This window comes from Misgurnus anguillicaudatus, chromosome 5 (genome assembly GCF_027580225.2).
Source record: "Misgurnus anguillicaudatus chromosome 5, ASM2758022v2, whole genome shotgun sequence".
Taxonomy (NCBI): Eukaryota; Metazoa; Chordata; class Actinopteri; order Cypriniformes; family Cobitidae; genus Misgurnus; species Misgurnus anguillicaudatus.
Genome location: NC_073341.2, coordinates 4,485,001 through 4,495,934, shown reverse-complemented (window position 1 = coordinate 4,495,934; position 10,934 = coordinate 4,485,001). Strand labels below are relative to the sequence as shown.

Here is a 10,934-nt window from a genome sequence, read left to right as displayed (position 1 = left end):
TTGTAATTTCTAGGTCCCTATCTATTAATAACTATGTGTTGGAGGAATACAGAAATGCGTGCGAACTAGACTGGTTTGCTACCTTATATGGTAGTGGTTTGTTGATAGTCACTTTTCAATTTTACCAGAAACCCATTATCCCCACCGTTGTTGAAACTTTTTTTTTTTTTTTTTACGGTGGACTATTTAGGCCCATTATCCACTAGGGCTCTTAGTGGTCCATGAGAGGCCCAGCCATTCCTTTCATGGTGGGTTCCTGTGTGCCCCGTTATTCATCCGCATCACTCCCTTTGGCCCCATGTTGGGTGCATAGGCGCCATTAAATCTGGTTGTGATGGGTTGTGCGATCTCGGTGGCCCCCTGCCATAGCCACCTGCTCCACGCCCGGCACCACCTCCTCGGGGACCCCATCCCCCCCGCAGGTGGTCCGTTAAGTGGGCTCGCACCTGAATTTTGGGGCTGTGACCAATACATGGGACACTCTCGTCCCCAATGACCCTCCTGTCCACACACATAACATGTATTCCTGCCAAAACCTCCAAAACCTCCCTGTTTTGGTCTACTACTCCTTCTTGGCCTTCCCCTTCTCTGTTCGTTATATCCCTCCCACGGGTTTCCTGTATAGGGTGGGCCTTTATATGGATCTATGGGCTGATTGGGATATTGGACGTTGTCCGGGACACTAGTTGTCATAGCTACTGGTGTTGGTTGAGCCTGCTGGGGCATTTGTTTCTTTTTTGTGTTTGCCTGTTCCAGCTGCAGTTTCAAAAGCTCATTCTTAATCTTATCTACCTCTACAAGTTCTGTTTGTGTGATTTGTTTATGGCCCTGTCTGTGTAATACACAAGATCTCTTTCCCATGTTGTTATCATTTATATTTCTCTGTAATCTTAATATAGTTGTGATTATCTCTCCCTGTGTCATAATTGTTTGTTCTAATCTTTCCATTTTTCTTTTCAGGGCCTTTATTTCATCAAATTCAACATCTAGTTCACCGCTGTTTACTGTTAACACCGGCTGTTGCTTTGAGATCGAAACAGACTTTTCTTCATAAGGAGGAGGTGTGTGCAGTGAGGGGTATAGTGACTTCACTTGAGGAGGAGCCATGGGTGGGGCTGAGGGTACTGGCTCAGTGTTTCCTTGTCCTTTTACTTGCTCACAGCACAACTGTCAACTTCCCCTTTTTCTTTGATTTAATAGCCTGCATGGCAGCAGCAACCAGAGCTAATCTCGTCCAAATTCTCAAATCTGTTTCTAAGTCTTTTACAGTTGGTCCCTTTCCAAACTACTTGCCCTTTTTCCATTGCACATACACTGTTAGGCAACCATACTCATCACATTTTTTTTTATTTAGCCATTTTCACACAATTTACAAGCATTCCGAATTAAAAAAAAAAACACAAAACGTCACTCTTATCTAACAAAAGGATATATACACCAGTAGTTTTCAGGAGTTTCACCCACGCAACTACTGACCCGTCTTTTTAACAAAAATTGAAAGCGATTAACAATATGTACACCAGTAGTTTTCAGGACTTGCACCCGCGCGACTACTGACCCGAGTATTAGCAAAACTTAAAACAATTAAAAAATATCCTGACACACCAATTCACTATTTACGGAACTTTCATCTGAGGGACTTTAACCTACTTTGGTACTTTATAATGTCTAATACATTAATGGACTCCAACCACAATTTACCTTTATGGGGCTTTCACCCAAGGGACCATTCAACCCTTTTGGTACTTTATAATGTCTAATACATTAATGGACTCCAACCACAATTTACCTTTATGGGGCTTTCACCCAAGGGACCATTCAACCCTATTGGTACTTTATAATGTCTAATACATTAATGGACTCCAACCACAATTTACCTTTACGGGACTAAAACCCGAGGGACCATTCAACCCATCTCTCTCTTTCTATTAACCTTATTTTTTTTTTTTTTTAAAGTTTTTCAATCTGATCGTTTATTCAATTATTACTTTCAGTTTGGATCTCCTTATCAACACAATTAATTTGGTATATGTCCAATAGCAGAATTTGATAAAACAGGCTTCTGCTTACCTTTGTTTTAGAAGACCGGTCTTTTTGTGTTGAAATGGAGCCCTCCCTTACTCAATCCTAAGCAATTCGAAACTTCTCTTAATCTTCTTTTCCCTCCAACAACGTCGGGGATCACCAATTGTTGGACTTTAAGGCGTCCATCTGCATGTTCATAATTGGAGGAAAGACACAAATATCTAAATTGAATATTTATTGATCAGATATGAAAAAGTTTTACAGCGCGCCGGGTTGTTTCAAGGCCACAATCGGCAAGCAACAACCCCCAGCATTTGGGAAAACAACTATTTATAGAGTATGTGACGTCGATCTTCTTCTTAGAATCTCCTCCCACAAAGGCTGCTTTTCCTCGTGAATCTGACTCCCTCACCACACCCAATTTCAGCCTATAGGAAAGATAAACACACAGACAAAGGAAAAAACAACTGCTCTCCCCCAACTTTGAGAGTCCTGCAGTTTGTCAGTACTTTTCCACTTTACATATGATTGACTTCACATAGCATTTTATAATGCTTTCTTAAAAACAAATCATTAATAAAACATTCATTTATTCATAAAAAACAAACTGTAAGATAAAAGTGATTATTATGTAGAACACATTTCAATATCATGACATAATTTCATTATTCGTAAAATTGGTTATATGAATAAGGCACACATTAACTTCTTTAAATAGATAAACACATATTAAATCTTTTACTGCAATACTACTTCTAAGCAAACACTTTTATCATCATTAAAAAACATCTGTTCAGTATGTTTTCCCTTCAGGGCTTTTTACAGCCCCCCTGGCTCCCACACACACATCAGCCACTTTGTGCCCTCGAGCATTTCATCCCTACATGTCAATGTCTTATTACAGGGCAATCTTCTACATTAGTCATGGGCACAAAGGCATAATCATTTATATATTTTAACTAGGGCTGTAAATAGATTAAAAAAATTAATCTAGATTAATCGCATGATTTCATGAGTTAACTGCGATTAATCGCAAATTAATCGCACATTTTTATCCATTCTAAATTTACCCTAATTTAACACTTTTCAGGTTTTTAATATTCTAATCATATATACATATATATAAATGCTTTATGCAAATGTATGTTAACAATAGCCTGTTTACATTTTTAACAGGATCATCAGCCATTGTTTTGTATACTAATTTTCCTTTAAGAAGATTTTTCTTTCTCCATTTTTGTTTGCTGCTGTATCATTTGTGACCTGTGCTGGCAAGTTGAGTCAGAATTAGCCAATTTAAAAAAAAATAGTTGTTCATATTTTGACATTCTCTATTAAAACATAGAACAATGCATGATTTGTTGAAATATAACAAAATATGACAGAACTACACGTGTTTGAAGATGAAAGAGTCAAATTACCACAAAAATTACCACATCCATACATTATATTACCACATCAATACCTTAAAATCACTGGTAAAACTAATAGATTTAGCACACACAAAGCAAAAACATCATCAATGTATGTTCAACTTTTTTCCTTTTGTTTGATTGACATTGAGACAGACTGCTTAAAATCTAAGTGATCTAATATAATGTCACACATCAGATATTTTTACCCAACAGTTAACCAAACATTTACTTAAGACATAACAGATTATAGATCCTACCTGCGTGAATTCTTATAAAAACAGATATTTGTAAAACTGTAATTTTGTGTAGATGTCTCCAGGTCGCGCACTCGCGCGTCTGTGTGCACGCGCTTCAGATGTCAGTCAGTCAGCGTGAGGGGATCGCTTTTGAGTCTTGTCGCTCTTAATAACTCTTTAACATTAATCAGGTACCGAACTTTATCTCTCTTAATGACTATTTTAACATCAAGCAAGTCCTGCAGTCTATTTTTTAAGTCATGCATAAAAGCGAAACCAAAATGAATTGAGACGCATTTTTGTAGAAGATTAAGCATTAGGAGGATGGTAACGTTACACCTCTCAGACGTATAAATAAAGATCATATCAGATGTCCAACGAGCATTTAAAGCATTGGATTTGGTAGACGATTTGCTTAATGTTCTTATTTCTATGAAAACCTTTTACTCATTTAGAGAGAGTCACATTTGTCTGCGTCTCTGTTCATTCAACTATATGGGCTGGACCAAGGGTCAAACAGAAATTGCGCGTTGCGTTAATCTCCGTTAATAAAATTAGTGGCGTTAAAATGAATTTGCGTTAACGCGTTATTAACGCGTTAATTTTGACAGCCCTAATTTTAACACATTAATATTCATAGCAACATGTAATTTTATAAATCCAAACACCTCTACATGTAACAATCTGGAAATGAATGATTGCCAGTGAACTAATATCAAAAGCATGCACTTCTTTGTCTGTGTGTTTTCTCCTTAAAGCTTTGCTCTTATCTCGGCCATCACCAGCTGGAAATTCCTTCACTCAAGCTACCTCCCCCCAATAACCATCCACACACAGACAGCTCTCTTGTACTCAGCACAGAAATCATTGTTTTAAAAATACACATGAATTAAGATTATAAACAGCACGACTAATAAAATAAAATCGAATCCCACATCGATCATCACACCTAAGTTCCTAACCGTGGAAGATGGCACCACAGTGCAGCCATCTATGTGCAACTTGTAATCTGACATATTATGTTTGTAGAGATTCGGTTCAATAATAAGTATCTTATTGGAGTTGAGCTTAAGAAAGTTATGTGCCATCCTAACACAGTCTCACCCATGGCGTCAATATTTGACGACACTTGACCATGCGTCAATATGTTGACGCGGAGGGTATACCTTTCGCGTCATTTTTTGACGAACTGGGGACTTCAATACTATTAGGTACGCGAAATTAAACAGTTGTCACCTGGCATTGGGGTTTGGGTTAGGTTTGGGTAGGGATGTCATTATGTAAATCTAACCCTAAACCGACGCGAAAATGGTATAAAATAGTAAGAAAATAGGAAAGAGAATGCAACGGACTTAATAGTATTGAAGTCCCCAGCTCGTCAAAAAACGACGCGAAAGGTATACCCTCCGCGTCAACATATTGACGCATGGTCAAGTGTCGTCAAATATTGACGCCATGGGGTGAGACTGGGTTGGCCATCCAGTCACTTACATCGCTTATGCAGTCTGTTTGCTTAGAAAACGTGTGTGTTTCGCTGGGGTGTGAGGAGATGTAAAGCTGGGTATCATCCGCATAGCAGTGAAAACTTATGTTATGTTTCCTGATAATGTCTCCTGGGGGTAACATATATAACGCAAACAGGATAGGACCTAAAACTGATCCCTGCGGTACACCGTATTTAACCAGGGAGTGATATGACTCTTACTCATTTACATAAACAAAGTGATAGCGATTGGTTAGATACGACCTAAACCAGGCTAGCGCCTGACCACTGATACCAACATAGTTTTCTAGTCTATTGAGTAAGATTGTGTGATCTATTGTGTCAAAGGCTGCACTAAGGTCTAGTAATATAAGGATTGAGATTTCACCACGATCGGGGGAGGAGGACAATTGGGCCAAGAAGCCTCTTTGTTCTGTGAGTTTTAGGCCAAACTCACCTGAGTTTTTGACCAAGAATGGATTTTCAACAATCAGAAAACCAACAATTCACATCTCACATGATCAGATTAAGCAGTTTTTAAAAGAAAATAATAATTTAAATGAGTTTCAATCAGGTTTTAGATCAGCCCATAGTACTGTAACAGCGGCAACACTCACAAATGTTACGAGGTAGTTTTTGTTGTGTTTACTGTTGGACTTTAAGGCGTCCATCTGCATGTTCATAATTAGAGGAAAGGCACGGTATTAAAATTAAACTATTTATTGATCAGATATGAAAAAGTTTTACAGCGCTGGGCAGTCTCAAGGCCACAATAGGCAATCGACTAACAGCCAGCATTTGGAGAAAACAGTTATTTATAAAGTATGTGACGTCGATCTTCTTCTTAGAATCTCCACCCACAAAGGCCGTTCCCCTCGTACATCTGACTCCATCACCACCCAATTTTAGCCTGCAGAAGATAGACACACACAGCAAAGAAAAAACAAACTTTTCTCCGCTCATCCCTGAGGGCCATGCAGCCCGTAACTTCCTCCCCAGTACTCCTCCACTTCACATATGATTGACTTCACATAGAATATAATAATGCTTTCTTAAAACCAAATCATTAATAAAACATTCATTTATTCATAAAAAACATAAGCTGTAAAATGAAAGTGATTATTATGTAAAACACATTTCAATATCATGACATCATTTCATTATTCATAAAATTGGTTATATGAATAAGGCACACATTAACTTCTTTAGATAGATAAACACATATTACATCTTTTACTGCAATACTACTTCTAAGCAAAACACTTTAATCATTATTCAAAAAAACATCTGTTAGGGAAGAAAACACACACACAAAGAACAAGCGCAGGAGATTCTGTTCTTCCAAGTTGAGCTGCCATCCCCCCATTAGATTATTCTGTATGCAACCTTCATTTCATTGGTTAATACACATTTATCAAAGACAACATCTTATATTTATTACATCAATTATTCACTGATTAATACTGATTAAGTAAGAAATATATTGCATATTTTATCCTATGAATATTAAAGCATTGGTTAATACATGGTTGTCTGTTTGCTTTTCCCACTCTGGTCTCTTTCTTATCTTTGACAATTTCCAGACATACATTCCTAGTTAATTCTTCTTGCATTTTTACACACACACCCAAGCTGGTAGCTTTCCACTCTCAAACTCAAACACCTCATTTTTACGTAATAACTCAATGCATATATGAAACACACAGTGTTTGTAGAATAAAATGATTAATTAAAGAAATATAAAATGGAACAAAATCAATTTCCACAGTCCTTATTTGGACATCTTTGTAACTTTAACACGTTTGGCAATCATCATGAAATGTAAGCAGTAAATATATAAAACATAATTATTCAACAACACAACAATACTCCATTGTTCATGAATTGGTAAAATGCATTCATTAGTTAAACATACTACTTTTCACTTTCTCTAAATATAACATAGTTATAAAGCAAACAACTTGTTTATTGAAACCATCTGTTCTGTGTGTTTTCCCTTAAGGGCTTTTCTATAGCCCCCCTGGCTCCCACACACATATCAGCCTCCTTGGTAACTTTCCACACACACAGACAACTTTCTTGTGGTCATCACAGAAAACATTGTTGTAACAATACACATTAATTAAGATTATAAACAGCACGATTAATACAACAAAATCAAATCCCACAATTCCCTCTCTTGACCTCTGAAAGAGGTCACACATTTTCTTCTTCCTCCTCATCCAGGTTCTGTAAGCCTAATAGGGGCATGCTATATGGGGGCGGATTATTCTCTTTTTTCTCTATTGCTGACACTATTAATCTGTTGCACAGGGATCTAAGACAGGGAATACAACAACATCCACAGGTCACCAGGATAGCCACTAATAGACCAATGTACACTACTATGGAGGTTACTATTGCCCTCCACAGTCTATCATACTGCATAAATCAAAGGTGTATGACGTCGTTGAAAAATTTTTTTTTTTGTGTAATTTAATTCAATTCCCCCATATCTCTTTACACACTAATCTTGTGATGTAGTTTTGGACCTTTTGTCAATTTTCAGATTACCTTCATTGTTTATGCTAAATATTATGGTAATTATAATTGCAGTCATAACCCCTAGGGCCCACAGAACCTTCCAATCTCCATATAGCTTCATCTCTGTGGAAAAATACACTTATGCCTATTGGCAAATACTCAAAAAACAATCATAAATTCAAAAAAAAAAAATGAAATGTAAAATTAATACTGTAGAATTGTATAAGAAACTTAAAAATTAGATTCAAAAGGAAACATTGAAATGTAAGATTATATAAGAAACTTAAGAAATTCAAAGGTCAATATGATATGTAGCTACCCAGGTTATAATAAATAAACAGTAATTGTGATGTTCAGGTCCCTGAACACTTCTGTCAGGATTTCCACCACCTTATGGAAGTCCAATTTATCTAACCCACACCCCAGCTGTTGGTAAAATTCTCATATGTTGGTAAATCAGTACAATTTTGTTTTGTTATTAAATGAAAAATCAATCTGCCGTCATCCTCATGGGTAACTGCACATTCACCTGTGTGTTTGTTCTGTCTTACAACCTTTTGTGTACCGTACTTCGCTTTGAATTGTATGGCTATACCTGCTCCGTAGGCCCAATCTGTGCAGTGTGCTAAAGGTTCTGTTGCTGGGCTAGGAAAAAATGTCACCTTTTTTATGCACAATTTTACAGATTGTCTTTTGAATTTGTTGTTGGTGTTGTGTGGGTGTTACCAATGATGTTTCACTTCCTGTTTGTTATCTCTGTATTCCAGCTGATTCACTTTCACTTTCAACACTCTCCCTCTCTTGGACCTGAGTCCTCAGGTCCACAACTGTTTCTGTGAGAGACCTGCTGGGAAAATCACATGTAACACAAGAAGAGATGGAACCAGGTGTCGCCTTTGACCTGTAGCTGGACACAATGTTAGGTTTTTGCTTTTACTTCTCGGTAGCCTGGACCGTCTCGGTTCGGCCCAGCACCGTCTGAACACCTTCACTTTCACTCAATCATCATTTGTAACAGCATGGTCGTTGTCCCGGTGTCGTTTAGCCTGGCAGGAAAAATGTTTAATCATAGCAGTTAGTTTGTAGAAATCAACATCATTAGTTAGTGGCAGGATTAGATCCTGCACCAAGGCGTTCCGTGGGCCTGGAAACTGTCGATCTGTAAGCAATTCAAAGGGTGTGAAACCAGAAATCCTGTTAACAGAAGAGCGATTATACATTAATGCAATAGGTAATACCTCAAGCCATGTTATTTTTGTCTGTGCAAAGATTTTGTCAAGTCAAGTTTTAATGTCAAGGTCAGGTTCATTATGTCAGTTTTGCTCTGTCATTGGGGCGATGAGCAGCCCCGAAACTATATGTCAATTCCAGTGCGTGTTTGTCAGTTTGTCAGATCTAACTTTGTCTTGGGAAACCATGGTTGGGGATATAAGTGGTTTATTAGGCAGTTGACACCAACCACTTCATTAGGTACCTTCACAGCCTGTATTATGTGTCAGGCTTCGCTAGCATGTGTTATAGGCCGGCCTTTCCTGGTTTCTAACCCACCTATCTGCCATATGGCAGTTCCATATATACTGCACCAATCACATAAGCAGAGTCACTATAAATAATCACCCTCTCTTCACCAGTGTAGTGCAAGGCTTTGATAACAGCTATAATTTCAGCTCTCTGTGCTGACTGTTTACAGTTCAACCTACCACTCAGTCTTGTTACAAAATCATTCTCAACCTGTTCAACAACTGCAAAACCTGCCTTCAATGTGCCATCTGCTGCTCTAAAACAAAGCCATCCGTAAATAGCGTAATTAGTAGCGGGTAGTTGGCAGTGGTGTTGTAAACAAATTTTTTCTATTTTTTTTTGGCCATTTTTGGTTTTGTTTTTTTTTTTTTTTTTTTTACTATCATGTGGCATCCCCTCAGTAATTAGGTCAGTCAAGTTTACACCCTCATGGACATAATTTCAGGTTTGGTTGGCCAGGATTTTGTGGTACACTTTATCTAAGACACCGTTTTATATATTGGTACATACATTATTATCTATTGTTTGTTGTTTATAAGGCCCAAAAAATAAAATAAAAAATAACATAAGTCTCTGGTCCTGGGTCAGACATAAGGCTCTATCTCTCCATAGTTTAATTAGCCATTCATTTGTGCCCCGTCCGTCCGGGGGCACATTACAACATTGACAGGTCATTGTAATTTATAGGTCCCTTTCTATTATTAACAAGTGTGTTGGAGAAATACAGAAATGTGTGCAAACTAGACTGGTTTGCTACCTTATAGGGTAGTGATTTGTTGATAGTCACTTTTCAATTTTACCAGAAACCCATTATCTCCACCGTTGTTGAAACTTTTTTTTTTTTTTTTTACGGTGGACTATTTAGGCCCATTATCCACTAGGGCTCTTAATGGTCCATGAGAGGTCCAGCCATTCCTTTCATGGTGGGTTCCTGTGTGCCCCCTTATTCATCCGCATCACTCCCTTTGGCCCCATGTTGGGTGCATAGGCGCCATTAAATCTGGTTGTGATGGGTTGTGTGGCGCTGGTGGTCCCCTGGCAAAACCACCATTTCCACGCCCGCCACCTCCTCTATTGGGACCCCATCCCCTTGCATTTGGTGCGTTAAGTGGATACCTTACACTGGAATATTGGGGCTGTGACCCATTTTGAGGGCATCTTCTGGCCCAATGACCTTCTTGTCCGCACACATAACATGTATTCCTTACAAAACCTCCAAAACCTCCCTGTTTTGGTCTACTACTCCTTCTTGGCCCTCCCCTTCTCTGTTGGTTATATCCCTCCCACGGGTTTCCTTTATAGGGTGGGCCTGTATATGGATCTATGGGCTGATTGAGATATTGTACGTTGTCGGGGACACTAGTTGTCATAGCTACTGGTGTTGGTTGGGCCTGCTGGGGCATTTGTTTCTTTTTTGTGTTTGCCTGTTTAGTCTGTTCTAGCTGCAGTTTCAAAAGCTTATTCTTAATCTTATCTACCTCTACAAGTTCTGTTTGTGTGATTTGTTTATGGCCCTGTCTGTGTAATACACAAGATCTCTTTCCCATGTTGTTATCATTTGTATTTCTCTGTAATCTTAATAGAGTTGTGATTATCTCTCCCTGTGTCATAATTGTTTGTTGTAATCTTTCCATTTTTATTTTCAGGGCCTTTATTTCATCAAATTCAGCATCTAGTTCACCACTGTTAACTGTTAACACCAGCTGTTGCTTTGAGATCGAAACAGACTTT

The 10,934-nt window shown here is 38.2% G+C and overlaps 1 long non-coding RNA gene across 1 annotated transcript in view; it reads left to right on the top strand.

The window, feature by feature from the left end:
• Nucleotides 1-7,824: 7,824 nt before the first annotated feature.
• Nucleotides 7,825-10,934, top strand: part of LOC141363888 (uncharacterized) — a 111,026-nt gene continuing 107,916 nt past the window's right edge. The window contains exon 1 of the long non-coding RNA XR_012369492.1: nt 7,825-8,039. This is a non-coding gene — a long non-coding RNA (uncharacterized lncRNA). The remainder of the gene's footprint in view (nt 8,040-10,934) is intronic.